The sequence below is a fragment of the Muntiacus reevesi genome, chromosome 5 (assembly GCF_963930625.1).
Source record: "Muntiacus reevesi chromosome 5, mMunRee1.1, whole genome shotgun sequence".
Classification (NCBI taxonomy): domain Eukaryota; kingdom Metazoa; phylum Chordata; class Mammalia; order Artiodactyla; family Cervidae; genus Muntiacus; species Muntiacus reevesi.
Window position 1 is genome coordinate 6,083,728 of NC_089253.1, and position 13,880 is coordinate 6,097,607.

General features: G+C 38.7%; 1 protein-coding gene across 1 annotated transcript in view; it reads right to left on the bottom strand.

Moving 5' to 3' along the window:
• The window catches only part of LOC136168683 (tripartite motif-containing protein 64-like), a 109,072-nt gene that overhangs the window by 75,996 nt on the left and 19,196 nt on the right, over window positions 1-13,880 (bottom strand). The gene's annotated exons all lie outside the window — the stretch shown is intronic.

Consider the following 13,880-nt stretch of genomic DNA (forward strand, 5'->3'; position numbering starts at 1 on the left):
AGAACTGATTCAAATGAATTCATTTTAATGGCTGAGTGATATTTCATTGTGTATATATACCACAGCTTTCTTATCCATTCATCTGCTGATGGGCATCTAGGTTGCTTCCATGTCTTGGCTATTATAAACAGTGCTGGGATGAACATTGGGGTACACGTGTCTCTTTCAGTTCTGATTTCCTCAGTGTCTATGCCCAGGAGTGGGTTTGCTGGGTCATATGGCAGCTCTAATTCCAGTTTTTTAAGGAATCTCCACACTGTTCTCCATAGTGGCTATACTAGTTTGCATTCCCACCAACAGTGTAAGAGGGTTCCCTTTACTCCACACCCTCTCCAGCATTTATTGCTTGTAGACTTTTGGATAGCAGCCATTCTGACTGGCATGTAATGGTACCTCATTGTGGTTTCAATTTGCATTTCTCTAATAATGAGTGATGCTGAGCATCTGTTCATGTGTTTGTTAGTGATCTGTATGTCTTCCTTGGAGAAATGTCTCTTTAGTTCTTTGGCCCATTTTTTGATTGGGTCCTGGAATTGAGCTACAGGAGTTGCTTGTATATTTCTCAGATTGCTTCTTTGTCCATTGCTTCATTTGCTATTATTTTCTCCCATTCTGGAGGCTGTCTTTTCACCTTGTTTATAGTTTCCTTTGTTGTGCAAAAGCTTTTAAGTATAATTAGGTCCCATTTGTTTATTTTTGCTTTTATTTCCCATATTCTGGGAGGAGGGTCATAGAGGATCTTGCTGTGATTTATGTTAGAGAGTGTTTTGCCTATGTTCTCCTCTAGGAGTTTTACAGTTTCTGGCCTTACATTTAGATCTTTAATCCATTTTGAGTTCATTTTTGTGTATGGTGTTAGAAGGTGTTCTAGTTTCATTCTTTTACAAATGGTTGACCAGTTTTCCCAGCACCACTTGTTAAAGAGGTTGTCTTTTTTCCATTGCATATCCTTGCCTCCTTTGTCAAAGAGAAGGTGTCCATAGGTTTGTGGATTTATCTCTGGGCTTTCTATTCTGTTCCATTGATCTATATTTCTGTCTTTGTGCCAGTACCATACTGTCTTGATGACTGTGGCTTTGTAGTAGAGTCTGAAGTCAGGCAGGTTGATTCCTCCAGTTCCATTCTTCTTTCTCAAGATGGCTTTGGCTATTTGAGGTTTTTTTTGTATTTCCATCCAAATTGTGAAATTATTTGTTCTAGTTCTGTGAAGAATACTGTTGGTAGCTTGATAGGGATTGCATTGAATCTATAGATTGCTTTGGGTAGTGTAGCCATTTTCGCAATATTGATTCTTGCAATCCAAGAACACGGTATATTTCTCCATCTATTTCTGTCCTCTTTCATTTCTTGCATCAGTGTTTTATAGTTTTCTATATATAGGTCTTTTGTTTCTTTAAGTAGATATATTCTTAAGACCATCCCCGTGGAAAAGAAATGCACAAAGGCAAAATGGTTGTCTGAGGAGGCCTTACAAATAGCTGTGAAAAGAAGAGAAGTGAAAAGCAAAGGAGAAAAGGGAAGATATTCCCATTTGAATGCAGAGTTCCAAAGAATAGCAAGGAGAGATAAGAAAGCCTTCCTTGGCAATCAATGCAAAGAAATAGAGGAAAACAACAGAATGGGAAAGACTAGAGATCTCTTCAAGAAAATTAGAGATACCATGGGAACATTTCATGCACAGATGGGTTCGATAAAGGACAGAAATGGTATGCAACTAACAGAAGCAGAAGATCTTAAGAAGAGGCGGCAAGAATGCACAGATGAACTGTACAAAACAGATCTTCATGACACAGATAATCACGATGGTGTGATCACCTACCTAGAGCCAGAAGTCCTGGAATGTGGAGTCAGGTGGGCCTTAGAAAGCATCACTACAAACAGAGCTAGTGGAGGTGATGGAATTCCAATTGAGCTATTTCAAATCCTGAAAGATGATGTTGTGAGAGTGCTGCACTCAATATGCCAACAAATTTGGAAAATTCAGCTGTGGATACAGGACTGGAAAAGGTCAGTTTTCATTCCAATCCCAAAGAAAGACAATCCAAAAGAATGCTCAAACTACTGTACAATTGCACTCATCTCACACACTAGTAAAGTAATGCTCAAAATTCTCCAAGCCAGGCTTCAGCAGTACGTGAACCATGAACTTCCAGATGTTCAAACTGGTTTAGAGAAGGCAGAGGAGCCAGAGATCAAACTGCCAACATCTGCTGGATCATCAAAAAAGCAAGAGAGGTCCAGAAAAACATCTATTTCTGGTTTATTGACTATGCCAAAGACTTTGACTGTGTGGATCACAATAAATTGTGGGAAATTTTGAAAGAGATGGGAACACCAGACTGCCTGACCTGCCTCTTGAGAAACCTGTATGCAGGTCAGGAAGCAACAGTTACAACTGGACATGGAACAGACTGGTTAGAAAAATTAAAGAGCCTCTTGAAGAAAGTGAAAGAGGAGAGTGAAAAAGTTAGCTTAAAGCTCAACATTCAGAAAACTAAGATCATGGCATCTGGTCCCATCATTTCATGGCAAATAGATAGGGAAACAGTGGAAGCAGTGTCAGACTTTATATTTTTGGGCTCTAAGATCACTGCCGATGGCCATTGCAGCCATGAAATTCAAAGACGCTTACTCCTTGGGAGGAAAGTGATGACCAACCTAGATAGCATATTAAAAAGCAGAGACATTACTTTACCAACAAAGGTCCGTCTAGTCAAGGCTATGGTTTTTCCTGTGGTCATGTATGGATGTGAGAGTTAGACTATGAAGAAACCTGAGGGTGGAAGAATTGATGCTTTTGAACTGTGGTGTTGGAGAAGACTCTTGAGAGTCCCTTGAATTGCAAGGAGATCCAACCAATCCATCCTGAAGGACATCAATTCTGGGTGTTCATTGGAAGGACTGATGCTGAAGCTGAAACTCTAATCCTTTGGCCACCTCATGCTAAGAGTTGACTCATTGGAAAAGACCCTGATGATGGGAGGGATTGGGGGCAGAAGGAGAGGGGAACGACAGAGGATGAGATGACTGGATGGCATCACCGACTCGATGGACATGAGTTTGAGTAGACTCCAGGAGTTGGTGATTGACAGGGAGGCCTGGCGTGTTGCAAATCATGGGGTCGCAAAGAGTCGGACAGGATTGAGTGACTGAACTGAACTGATTCCTAAGTATTTTATTCTTTCTGTTGCATTGGCGAATGGTATTGTTTTGTTAATTTCTCTTCCTGTTTTCTCATTGTTAGTGTATAGGAATGCTAGGGATTTCTGTGTGTTTTTATATCCAGCAACTTTACTATATTCATTGATTAGTTCTAGCAATTTTCTGGTAATTGCTTTTTTAATATACAAAAATTTGTGGAACCAAGAGCTATGTAATTCCAGAACATATCCATCACCCTAAAAAGAAATCAATGCCCATTAACATTTATTCTCCATTGCCCCTCCCCCTTCTGATGTCACCTTCAATCTAGCTTTATTCCTCATGGATTTTTTTTCTTTATATATATATATACATACACACACACACACACACACACACACACATATAATTGAAGTATAATTGACTTGCAGTCTTTCAGATGCATAGCAACATGATTCAGTTATACATATATACAAATATTATTTTTCAGATTATTTTCCATTATAGATTATTATAAGATATTGACTACAATGTCTCTGTGCTATACACTAAGACTTTGTTGCTTGTTGGATATCTATATTTTAAATTATAAATCTAGAATTCTATTCATGCTGTCAAATAAATGGATTCAAAATATCATAAAGTTTTTAGTTAAGCAAAAGTTTGTTTTCTAAAATATATATTATGCATACTCTTTATATATATATGAAGTATATATATGTGAATATATATAGAAGTATATATATGTGAATATATATAGAAGTATATATATATGAATATATATGTGAATATATATATGAAGTGTATATATATATATGTATATATATATATATATGAATCCAAAAGCTTTTTGACTACACTTGATAAAGTCTTGAGAAACAACATCAAAAAGAAAAAGAAGGGATGGAGAAATTGGAAAACGTAAACCAAATGAAATCGGAGCAAAGAACATGAAATAGAAAAAGTGAAACAAACTAGATAAAAATAAAATATCATCATACAGTCCAGCCTAGCCCACCAGGCTCCTTTACCATGGGATTTTTCAGGGAAGAATACAGGAGTGGGTTGACATTTCTCCCTCCAGAGAATCTTCCTGACCCAGGGATCAAACCTCCATCTCCTATGTCAACTGCTTATCAGGAGGATACTTTACCACTGAGTTACCTGGGAAGCCTATTGAAATATACCTCAAGTTTATCAAATTAATCTAGAAGTAAATTTGAGAAACACCATCTTGGGTATTTGTGGTTCATGTTGACATATCACAGGACACGTGAGATTAAAAAAAAAATCTGAGAAACTTTGTACAACTCATTATTTACCAAAAATGTGTGTTCATGGAACCCTCTTTCCTAAAATTGTTCATCAAAAGCTCAGAGCTCCAGTGGATTGAGGGACATACTGTGAACAAAGTCTATTTAAAATGCACATTTAATGGGGAAAAAAAAGCAATCCTAACTCAAAACACTGGCTTAATTTTTGAATGTTTTCTGTCTTGCAAAATATAATCAAATCACACCTTTAACATTGCATCAACATCTTTTGTTCTATTAAGAGAAGTGAAGCACTTCAGCTACAGCTTTCTTATTCTCAAAAGACTAGATTCCCAGCAAAGGGGAAATATGTGCTATACTCAGCGTTATTCAAAGGAAATATGAACTTTTAAGTTCCTGGTAGGGCTTGATCATTTTTATTTAATGTTTTTATTGTATCTTCCCTTTTTATTCTGCTGGTAAAGAATCTGCCTGCAATGCGATAGACCTGGGTTCAATCCCTGGGTTGGGAAGATCCCCTGGAGAAGGGAACGGCTACCCACTCCAATATTCTGGCCTGGAGAATTCCATGCACTATGTAGTTCATGGGGTTACAAAGAGTCAGACACACTGAGCGACTTTCACTTTTATTATGGATGATATCTACCAGCAGAGTATAGGTGACCATTCAACCTTGCCCTGCCTTATAAATTAAACAGGAGTGTTAGAACTAGAATGGCTTGTTTCTCTATGTAAAATAATTAACAAAGGGAAAAGGCTTCCCTGGTGGTTCAGTTGGTAAAGAATCCACCTGCAATGCAGGAGACTACCTTCAGCACAGTAGACCCAGGCTTGATCCCTGGATAGGGAAGATCCCCTGGAGAAGGAAATGGCAACCCACTCCAGTATTCTTATCTGGGAAATCCCAAGGACAGAGGAGACTGACAGGCTACAGTCCATGGGATTGCAAGAGTCAGACATGACTTACTGACTAAATCAACACCAAAATAATTACATGCAATTTTGGGGGGTCAAGCACAAGTAGACGTGCTTACAGGCACATGTTTTCATCCGCCTAGCCAGTCTATGTCTTTCTGCTGGTGCATTTAATCCATTTACATTTAAGATAATTAATGGTATATTTGATCTTATTACCATTTTCTTCATTGTTTTGGGTTTATTTTCTGTAAGTTTTTTCCTTGTGTTTCCTGCCTAGAGAAGTCCTTTTAGAATTTGTTGTAAAGCTGGTTTGGTGGTGCTGAATTTTCTTAACTTTTGATTGTCTGGGAAGATTTTTATTTCTCCATCAAATATGAATGAGTCTTGCTGGATAGAGTGTTCTTTGTTGTAGGTTCTTCCCTTTCATCACTTTAGATATGTGGTGCCACTCCCTTCTGTCTTGTATAGTTTCTGTTGAGAAATAAGCTGATAACCTAATGGGAGTTCCCTTGTATGTTATTTGTCATTTTCCCCTTGTTGCTTTTGATATTTTATCTTTGCCTTTAATTTTTGTCAGTTTGTGTCTTGTTGTATTCCTCCTTGACTTTAGCCTACCTGGGACTCTCTGTACTTCCTGGAGTTGGTTGACTATTTCCTTTCCCACGTTAGCAAAGTTTTCAGCTATTACCTCTATAAATATTTTCTCAGGTCCTTTCTCTCCTTCTCCTTCTGGGACCCCTACAATGTGAATGTTGGTGTGCTTAATTTTGTCCCAGAGGTGTCTTCATTTTTTTTTAATTTTCATTCTTTTTTCTAAATTCTGTTCTATGGCAGTGATTTCTACCACTCTGTCCACCAGGTCATTTATCCATTCTTTTGTCTCAGTTATTCTGCTATTGATTTCCTTCTAGTATATTATTCATCTCTATTGGCTTGTTGTTTAGTTCTTGTAGGTCTTTGATAACATTTCTTACATCTTCTCCATTGTTTTCCTGAGATCCTGAATCATCTTCACTATCTGAATTCTTTTTCTGGAAGGTGGGCTTCCCTGGTGATTCAGAGGTTAAAGTGTCTGCCTGCAGTTCAGGGGACCTGGGTTCAATCCCTGGGTCCGGAAGATCCCCTGGAGAAGGAAATGGCAACCCACTCCAGTATTCTTGCCCAGAGAATCCCATGGACGGAGGAGCCTGGTAGGTCCATGGGGTCGCAAAGAGTAGGAGACGACTGAGCGACTTCACTCACTTTACTTGCCTATCTCCACTTCATTTAGTTATTTTTCTGGACTTTTATCTTGTCGCTCCATCTGGAACATAACTTTCCACTTTTTCATCATAATGAACTTTCTATAATGTGGGTTTTCTTCTAGCTGCTGTGGGATTATCGTTCTTCCTGCTTCTTCTCTCTACCTTCTGATGGAGGGGGCTAAGAGGCTTGGATAAGCTTGTGATAAAGGACTGGTGGTGGGAAACACTTGGTGTTGCTTTGGTAGGCAGAGCCTTGCTCAGGAAAGCTTTGATCCAATTATCTGCTGATGGGTTGGGTTGCTCTCACTCCCTATTAGTTGTTTGGCCTAAGGTGACCAAGCCCTAAGGTCTAAGGCTCTGCTGTTGCTGTTCAGTCTGACCCTTTGGAATCCCACGGATCCCAGGACTCTCTGTCCCTCACCATCACCAGAAGTTTGCCCAAGTTCATGTCCATTGCATCAGCATTGCCATCCAGCCATCTCATCCTCTAATGCTCTCCTCTCCTTCTGTCCTCAATTTTTCCCAGCATGAGGGATTTTCCAATGAGTCAGCTGTTCACATGCAGTCTCCAAGAGGGCTTACACCAAGGGGGACCTTTTAAGATTGCTGCTGCCAGGGCCCCCATCCCTGTGCTAAGCCCCTGCCAGCCCATACCTCCACAGGAGACCTACCAACACTAGCAGATAGTTTTGGTTCAGTCTCCAGTGGGGTCACTGCTCCTTCCCTCGTGGTTTGTGCCCACCAAGACTGGAGTCTTTGTTTCACCCAGTCCTGTGGAAGTCCTGTAATAAAGTCCCACTGGCCTTCAAGGTCAGATTCAATGGGGATTTCCAGTCCCTTTTTTCAGATAGTATCCCCAGGTTGGGAAGCCTGGCAGGTTCAATACCAACCTTCACAACCCTGGGAGAATCTCTTTGTTATTATTTTTCTCCAGTTTGTGGCTCACCTGCCTAGTGGGTATGGGGTTTGATTTTATCATGATGGTGCCCCTCCTGCAACTATTTTGTCATTGGACACAGGGTATCTTTTTTTTGATGGGTTCCAGAATTCTGCTGATTGTTGTTCAACAGCTATTTGTGATTTTGGTGCTTTCACAGGAGGAGGTGAGCCCATGTCCTTCTACTCCACCATCTTGAACCAGAAGCCTCTCTTCATGGATTTTTCTACTATATAGTTTCAATTAAAGGGTATCACACAATTTGTGGCTTTTTATACCTGGTTACTTTCACTTAATGCTTTCAGGGTTCCTATACATTATAAGCAATATGCTTTACTTGCATGAATGAACTACACTGGGGTGGAAGAATGAAGTGGTATACATATAAACACAAGTAATGGTGCTTAGTATACACTTTAAAGCTGACTTAGTTGATTAGATCCAACTGTTTGACAGATTTTATCATTTTCCAAAACCTTAGTCATTCAGCACATCTCAGCCCAATAGCAGTTTTCCTGGAAAGTTTTTCATGACTATACAGACCAGTGTAGTTCCTCTCATTTCACTCTCTGAGCATATACAAACAGATCGTAGTATTCAGTAAACTTTCCGCAAATTAGTAGACTTTTATTCCTTAATAGAAAATTCAAACTGTATTCATTTTACTTATTACTATATTTCCACTATCCAGTGCAGTACTTAGAACATGTCCATGTGTAAGATGAATCAATGGACCAGTATATGAATGAAAGGATTCATGCAAACAAATATCATTCCATCATTGATAAAGTTTTCCAAAATGTAGCTAACATAATATACATAAAATGCTGAAGGATGATGTCAATAAAAGAGAGGAAATTGATTTGAAGACTCACAACTGAAGAAAAATCCCTTTTAGGGGGGTTTAAAGTATCTATGGCATATTTTTTTAATGGTGTCAGTTTTGAGATTTCCCAAAGATAATCAGTATAATCTAATGGAATTTGAAGACCCTACATAAAGTAACATGGAAACAGAAAACAACTTCACATGATGCCTGACTGTCAGTATTCAAATTGATGTATAAATTACTACTAATCATAAGGTGATATAATTTCCTTAGGATTGGGAAAGTCAAAACCAATTTAAATTGGAAAGATTAATTCAGATAACAGAAATACAGGATTCTGTAGTAATATAATGTCATGCCTAATAAATACTGTAATTGTTCTATATTGCTCATTATACTCTGGCCATTTGAAAACAGAAATTGTATGGCTCACAAATGCTCATAGAGAGCATGTCCACAACAATATATTAAACAATAATTTCTTCCAGCTCAGTTTACAATATCCAATTCATTAAAACTGAAGCACTATATCAGAAAAACAATCAACCCTATCAAAAACTGGGCAGAAGATCTAAACAGACCCTTCTTCAAAGAAGACATACAGATGGTCAATAAACACAGGAAAAGCTGTTCAGTGTAACTATTAGAGAAATGCAAATCAAAACTACAATGAAGTATCATCCCACACCCCCTCAGGATGGCCATCACTAAAAATCTACAAACAATAAATGCCAGACAGCATGTGAATAAAAGGAACCCTCTTGCACTGTTGGTGTGAGTGTAAATTGATACAGTCACTATGGAGAATAGTATGGAGATTCCTTAAAAAACTAGGACTCAAACTACCATATCACCCAGCAATCCCACTACTGTGCATACACCCTGAGAAAACCATAATTCAAAAACACAAATGTACCCCAATGTTCATTGAAGCACTTTTTACAACGTGGAAGCAACCTAGATGTCCATTGACAGATGAAAGGATAAAGAAATTTTGTGGTACTTATATAAAATGGAATATTACTCAACAGTAAAGAGTACTGAATTTCAGTCAGTTATAGTGAGACAGATGAACCTAGAGCCTGTTTATACAGAGTGAGTCAGAAAGCAGAAAACAAATGTCATACATTGGCACTTATACATGGGATCTAGAAAATGTTACAGATGAACAAGTGGCAGGGCAGGAATGGAGACATAGACATATAGAATGGACTTGTGGATACATCTGGGGATGCAGAGGCTAGGATGAGTTGACAGAGTAGCATTGAAATATAAACATTACCTAGTATCTAGTAAAAAGACAGCTAACTAGCAGGAAATTGCTGTTTAACACAGGGAGAAGGTGCTCTGTGATTACCTAGAAGGGGTGGGAGAGGGTGAGGAGTGGGAGGGAAGTTCAAGAAAGAAGAGATATATATATATTTTATATATATATTTATGACTGGTTCACATTGTTGCAATTATCATCCAATTAAAAGTGAATTTTAAAAAACTGTGAAAAGCTGTGTTTTTTGTTTTTTACCAAGTGCAAAGGGAACATCTCCATTTTAATCTCACTTTTATCCCCAAATCCTCCATTGTACCTTCCATTCTATAGTTCAAAGGAGGCCATTCAGAGAAGTATGGCGTGAAAGACCTTTCCTCTTAGCCATCTTTTTCTCTTTGATCTTTTTACTCCACTTTCCGAGATTGCATCTCCCCTTTTTAAAACACACACACACAACACTGATGAAAGAAATCAAAGAGGACAGAAATAGATGGAGAAATACACCATGTTCATGAGTTGGAAGAATCAATATTGTCAAAATGGCTATTCTACCCAAAGCAATCTATAGATTCAATGCAATCCCTATCAAGCTACCAACGGTATTCTTCACAGAACTAGAACAAATAATTTCACAATTTGGGTGGAAATACAAAAAACCTCAAATAGCCAAAGCCATCTTGAGAAAGAAGAATGGAACTGGAGGAATCAACCTGCCTGACTTCAGGCTCTACTACAAAGCCACAGTCATCAAGACAGTATGGTACTGGCACAAAGACAGAAATATAGATCAATGGAGCAGAATAGAAAGCCTAGAGATAAATCCACGAACCTATGGACACCTTATCTTCGACAAAGGAGGCAAGGATATGCAACGGAAAAAAGACAACCTCTTTAACAAGTGGTGCTGGGAAAACTGGTCAACCACTTGTAAAAGAATGAAACTAGAACACTTTCTAACACTATACACAAAAATGAACTCAAAATGGATTAAAGATCTAAATGTAAGACCAGAAACTATAAAACTCCTAGAGGAGAACATAGGCAAAACACTCTCTGACATAAATCACAGCAAGATCCTCTATGACCCTCCTCCCAGAATATGGGAAATAAAAGCAAAAATAAACAAATGGGACATAATTAAACTGAAAAGCTTTTGCACAACAAAGGAAACTATAAACAAGGTGAAAAGACAGCCTTCAGAATGGGAGAAAATAATAACAAATGAAGAAACAGACAAAGGATTAATCTCAAAAATATACAAGCAACTCCTGTAGCTCAATTCCAGTAAAACAAATGACCCAATCAAAAAATGGGCCAAAGAACTAAACAGACATTTCTCCAAAGAAGACATACAGATGGCTAACAAACACATGAAATGATGCTCAACATCACTCATTATCAGAGAAATGCAAATCAAAACCACAACGAGGTACCATTACATGCCAGTCAGAATGGCTGCTATCCAAAAGTCTACAAGCAATAAATGCTGGAGAGGGTGTGGAGAAAAGGGAACCCTCTTACACTGTTGGTGGGAATGCCAACTAGTACAGCCACTATGGAGAACAGTGTGGAGATTCCTTAGAAAACTGGAAATAGAACTGCCATATGACCCAGCATTCCCACTCCTGGGCATACACACTGAGGAAACTAGATCTGAAAGAGCCACGTGTACCCCAATGTTCTTTGCAGCACTGTTTATAATTGCCAGGACATGGAAGCAACCTAGATGCCCATCAGCAGATGAATGGATAAGGAAGCTATGGTACATATACACAATGAAATATTACTCAGCCATTCAAAAGAATTCATTTGAATCAGTTCTAATGAGATGGATGAAACTGGAGCCCATTATACAGAGTGAAGTAAGCCAGAAAGATAAAGACCAATACAGTATACTAATGCATATATATGGAATTTAGAAAGATGGTAATGATAACCAAAATGCAAAACAGAAAAAGAGACACAGATGTACAGAACAGACTTTTGGACTCTGTGGGAGAAAGTGAGGGCGGGATGTTCTGAGAGAATAGCATTGAAACAAGTATACTATCAAGGGTTAAAGAGATCACCAGCCCAGGTTGGATGCATGAGACAAGTGCTCAGGGTTGGTGCACTTGTGAAGACCCAGAGGGATCGGATGGGGAGGGAGGTGGGAGGGGGGATCAGGATGGGGAACACATGTAAATCCATGGCTGATCCATGTCAATGTATGGCAAAAACCACTACAATATTGTAAAGTAATTAGCCTCCAACTAATAAAAATAAATGGAAAATAAATAAATAAATAAATAAAACACACACAACACACACAAAACAAATTGTTTGTTTGTTTTGGAGCTTTACTGAGTCCTCCTTGCATTTTGCAGACTTTCTCTAGGTGCAGCAAGCAGAGCTCAGTGGTGGTGGTGCACAGTCCTTGTTTCTCCACAGCAAGCAGCATCTTCCCAGACCAGGGATCGAACCTGCATCCTCTGCATTGGCGAGCAGATTCCTACCCACAGTGCCACCAGGGAAGTCCCTGGACTACATCCCTTATCCTAAACCTCTTGATTGAATGACTCATTGTTTGGTTAAATTCCATTTAGGATAAGTTCTATAAAATTGGATGAAATGCAAACTGGAGAGACAAGGTGGATGGTAAAGAGAATAGATGATGCACTGAAAATCAAACTTAAATTTCACATTAGATTTTGGTACACTTTTCATTTTATTTTAAGGGTCAATTAAGGATCAATTAACTTCTAGAATCACACATGAGGTGTGATTATTCCATTTAGGGCATAGAAGCAAAGGAACATTCCTTCCCTTTCCCAGCAGAAACAGCATCACAAGCACCTCACCCAGAGCTTCAAGAAATAATTCATCTAATGAGTCTTGTGTGTGATGAAGCTGGAGCTCTTATTGTGGTGAAAATGGATCAATTAAGGGAGTACTTGTCTGATCCAGTCCAATATTCCAAGAAATTGAGTGTCTCCAAAAGAATCTATACCAAAGCCCGAAAGAAATTTCAGGAAAATATTAAGGAAATGAAGTTTTCCCTCAGAAAACTGTTTTTTTCATGAAGATTAAATTTCATGGAGAATCTAAAAAACCCTCCAAGGGCAGATCTCATTGTTCCACCAGGACTTATGGTCAGTTCAAGAGTTGCAAGATGTGTCCCTAGAGGATGGCATGGTGGAGACTGGCAGATCCTGGAAAGGCCTCTGAAGAGTCAGAAGGAAGTTTACCTGAAACAAACTGAGCAGGTGCAGAAACAGTACAAGGTGGACCTGGATCACTGACTCAAGTCTGTTTCCTGAAGAATATTCTGCTTGACGGGGACTGTGGATCTCTTTGTTTGATCTTAGGGTTCAGGGATTCCTTCATGCTCATGTTCTTAAGCTTAGTTCAGGTATGCACCATGAACTCTCTGTATGCACCATGTATTTTTGACAACTGATGAATGCACATTGACACATCATTGTCACCAGAGTCCATAGCTTTTATTATTGGTATATGAAAATATTTTTATTTTAAGACATAAAAGTCTCTGAAGTAGGTAGATAAACATATAGACAGATAGTGTAGGTACTTAATTTTTTTTTATTTTATGAAAGCCAATATTTATTAAAGCTGATTTTGAGTTTTCACTGAAAAAACATGAATAAATAGTGCACAAGGCATTGGGCATTCAAAAAATGACTAATACATGTATTCCCCATAGAGTCTTGGGTATGCAATTATATACATAGGTAAGCTCTGTAAATATGTGCTTTCAGTCTCTTAAGGTTTCTGGTAATTTATCAATTTTACATGCCTTCTGGATGGTTGTGTGTTAGTTGATCAGTTGTATCCAACTCTTTGCAACTTCATGGACTGTGACCCACAGACTCCTCTGTCCATGGAATTCTCCAGGCAAGAATAGTGGAGTGGGTTGTCGTCTGTTTCTCCAAGGGATCATCCTAACGCAGGAAATAAACCACATTGCAGGCAGATTCTTTTTCGTCTGAGCCACCAGGGGAGCCCTTTCTAGATGGTGAACATGTTGAATTTCTTTGGAAAATCCTTTAGCAGGTTGTGTCACTTGTTTCCCTCGATTTTAAATCTGCAAAATTAGTCCTCAGATATGATTCTTTTTACCTGAAAATCAAGAGATTTTCTCATAAGTCATTTTTGCAGTGAAGTGTTGTGCTGTGCTTAGTCAGTCAGTCATGTCCAACTCTTTGCACCCCCGTGGATTGTATTCCACCAGGCTCCTCTGTCGCTGGGAATTCTTCTGGCAAGAATCCTG